The sequence below is a fragment of the Corvus brachyrhynchos genome, unplaced genomic scaffold (assembly GCF_000691975.1).
Source record: "Corvus brachyrhynchos isolate BGI_N302 unplaced genomic scaffold, ASM69197v1 scaffold1, whole genome shotgun sequence".
In the NCBI taxonomy this organism is placed as follows: Eukaryota; Metazoa; Chordata; class Aves; order Passeriformes; family Corvidae; genus Corvus; species Corvus brachyrhynchos.
Window position 1 is genome coordinate 9,964,677 of NW_008237222.1, and position 3,698 is coordinate 9,968,374.

The 3,698-nt window shown below is 51.9% G+C and overlaps 1 non-coding gene across 1 annotated transcript; it reads left to right on the plus strand.

The window, feature by feature from the left end:
* Positions 1 to 2,747: 2,747 nt before the first annotated feature.
* Positions 2,748 to 2,821, plus strand: TRNAI-AAU. The gene has a single exon. It is a non-coding gene; the product is annotated as a tRNA-Ile (tRNA).
* Positions 2,822 to 3,698: the final 877 nt, after the last annotated feature.

The following is a 3,698-nucleotide window of genomic DNA, read 5'->3' on the forward strand; positions in this document are numbered from 1 at the left end:
AACAAAAAGAATCCACCAAAACAAAAAACTTCAAACACACACTGAACAAAAAAAGCCAGGTCACAGCCTGGCAGCTTTAAGCTATGAAAATTGTTACAGCTACAAAACAAAACTTAACTTCCAGTTAGATTACCTGAATTTGGTGTACTCAAAGATGAAGACTCAAAGAAAGGTTAAAAATGTTATGAGCACTGTAAGACTGAAAGGTTTGAGGATAAATTAAAGGAAGTGTTTTAATTAAATTTGCATAAAACATTGAAGAATAAAAGAAACCTGATCACTGGGTAGCAGTTCTTTCATGCATCTGTAACAAAAGATGTTATCTAACCTCTTCCCTCCCCTCTGTTTCAGCACACATAAGCTTAGAATCGTTAGTGGAAAGGGAAATAAAGGTCGGGAAGAACAAGTTGTAGCAATATGAACTCGTCTAACACCCCCAAAAAAGTGGCCATGAATCATTCAACAGAATAAGATTTTAATGTGCAAGAGGCTAAAGAACCCAGGAAATAAGGAACAATCTAAATATAAATTATGGGCAAGTGATGGAATTCAAAGACAACACCCAATCACTGCAACTAGAGAGCGCAGAAAATTAATAATCATTTAGAATTAAAGAATCCAATACAAAATGACAGAGAAGACAGCACTACAGTAGTCAAAAGAGGGTATTATAAAAACGTAAAGCAGACACTTTGTTACAAAGATGCCAAGATACCGAGGAACAAAAAGCTATGATGTTTAAGTATGATATTGATACACGTAGGAAGAGAGAAATAAAGAAGAAATGAAGAAAGCAAGAAGTTGATCTTCAAGGCCATGGTACGTAATTATTGCACTCAGAGACACGCCAGATGTCTCTGAGTGCAGGGTGTGACATGGGATGATGTGAAGAAGGATGCTAAGCAATGGAAAGCAAGGCGTGCCGAACCAAGAAAACTTAGCAATTCCTGAGAAAGCACTTGGGAGAGACCAGCACCTAGGGCGATGCCCCGCAGGAGCCGAGAGAAAGACCTATTCGCACCCTGTTGCGGAGGAGGGGGACGAAGAGGCTAGCGTTGGCATGCGAGACCCAGGAGCTGCCCACGGGCGGCAGGGGCGGCAGGGACGGCATTTCCAGGGGCTATAGAAGCACCTACGGCCCCCTCAGCGCGGGTACTCCCTAAGAACACAGCCCCCTTGGTGACCGCCAGCCTCCCTGGAGGCTCCGAGCCCGCACCACCCCTCAGAAAGACCCCGAGACCTTCGCACGCGCCGCTCCCACGCCGCGGCCCGCTGCACACGGCACGGCCGGGAGGCGCATGCGCGGTGTGCACGGGGCGCCGTCACCCCGCCCCTGCCCGCAAGGTGCGCGCCCAGGTGTGGGGCAATTGTGGATGTCGCACCCATGGATAAGCTTTCGTTTTAAGGAAAAGGGAAGACAATCCCAAAGTGAACGGGCTGTCTGGACGAGAGCCACCAGGACTGAAGTCAGGAGAATGGAGCAGTAAGTGGGAGAAACGTAATTTCGGCAGTGCGAGATCGCAACCCATTGGCCGCCTACCCAAAACGGACCCCAGACTCAACTGGAAGAAAGAACTGCGCCTGCGGACTAATTAGCATGAGAAGTGAGATGCAACTAGCAAATACTGGTTTCAGTACGAATTAATAGAAAACTTATGCAGGTGGTAACCAAGGAATGCTGATGTCTTTGTTTGTTAAAATGTATACGAGTTTAAAGTTTTGATGATCACTGAGCTAGACTTTCGTAGGTTACCACCCAACTCCATACTTTGCGCGAACTAGAATAAAACCCAGAAATACCTCGCCTAGAGGTGTCAGGTGGCGCTGCCCACCCGGTAACGAGCCCGCGTTCGGGACACACCACGGTCCCGACTTCCCGGGGATGGCGGGGCTGAGCCGCCCGTGGGTGAGGGGTTAAGGAGGGGAACCCTTGGGACAAGGGATGTTCTCCATGAGTCCAGCGGCGGGCCCTGGCTGCTGTCAAGTCTCCCGTGGCCGGAGCAGCGCCCCGGCGGCCTCAGATTCATCCTCGGTGATGGCCTGATCCCTGGCGGATCCTGCGCGCCACTGCGGGATGCCGAGGGCAGCTGTACCGCCAGCCCGGCATGAAGAGGAGCCCGGGGAGAGACCAGGGGCTGCGTTCTCCTAACTGAGCTGTCTCCAAAACCTTGCATTTTGGAGAGCTGTGTCGTCCCCTTCGTGCCCACCCCCCTCCCCCCCCGCGGCGTTTGCCTCTTGCTAAACGGACATCCTGTGCTTTCATGTAGGCTTCAAAGGTGAGCAGAAGTTGTCTTTTATATGCAGCATATGTAGTAAAAATCAAAATACTAGGAAAAGGTGAATCGTTTGTCCGTGCAAACTAAGATCCTAGTAGTGCGTTAAACAATAGTAAATGCTTTTTAAGAATGTTCAAATATTTTAATTAAATGAAACTGGAATCATATCCTAGTAAACTTGAAGTATTACCCTACTGTCTTAGAGGGGAAGTTGTCCCCGATCCCGCTTTATGGTTGTTCCCACTACCAGGCGCTGCATCTCTCTGTAGGCAGGGCAGAGTTTTCCGGTTTGCTTTTTGGTCTTGCTGAGGAGTTAAGCGTGTGTTTCCATAAGCGCGGGCTCGGCTCCGGCGCTCCCGGGGACGAGGAAGTTTTTCGCCCAGTCTATCGTCTTCACTATTTTGGCTTGAGAGTGGAACATTGGCGCGGATCTGTCTTTATATAACCCGGAGGCGGCAGCTGGTGCAAAGTGGCCGGTTAGCTCAGTTGGTTAGAGCGTGGGGCTAATAACGCCAAGGTCGCGGGTTCGATCCCCGTACGGGCCACAAAATTCTACCTTTTCTACTTTTTTTTTCTCCACTCTCTCCAATTTGTCCCACCGATTCCCACCAACCTCGCGCGGTTCTGCTGAGACACGGTGTGACCTGCACACAAGGGCACGACCGCGAGGTGGGGTGTGTGTGTGCAGGGCTCGAGCACCCAGGGCGGCTGCAGCACTGGCCGAGCTTCATCGCGCTCCTACGGCTGATGGAGCCTGGCCGGTCCCGGCAGAGCGCGGATTTCTGTTTCTGCGCGGGCGGCTCAGCGTGCTCGGGTGACCCCTTCGGGCGCTTTTCTGCCGTGTGGATTGCCCTTCCCGCGTGACACGCGCTCCCCCGCCCGAAACCCGCCCGGTGACAGCGAGTGGGGAGTGATCCACAGAATGGGCCACGTTGGAGACCACATCTCGTACAACCTCCCTCCTCAAGCAGACTTGTCCCAGAGCACACGGCACAGGATTGCGTCCAGACTGTTCTGGGATATCTCCAGTTGAGGTAAACTCCACAATCTCTCTGAGCAACCTGTTCCGGTGTTCGGTAACCTGCACAGTAAAGTTCTTCCTCATGTTCAGGTGGAACGTTCTGTGCATCGGTTCCTGCCAGTTGTCTCGTGTCCTAGAGGTTGGCACCTCCGAGAAGAGCGTGGCTCCATTCTCTTGGCACAATCCCCTTTAGATATTTATACACAGAGATGGGGCCCCCTCTCAGTTGTCTCTTCTCGAGGCTGGAAAGGCCCGACTCCCTCATCCTCTTCTCGTAAGAGAGACGCTCCAGTGCCACAACTACCCCCCGTTGCCCTGCACTGGACCCGCTCCAGGAGGCCCACGCCCCTCTTGAACTGAGACTCGGTACGCTCTGCCTGAAGAGCGGGGAAACCCAACTC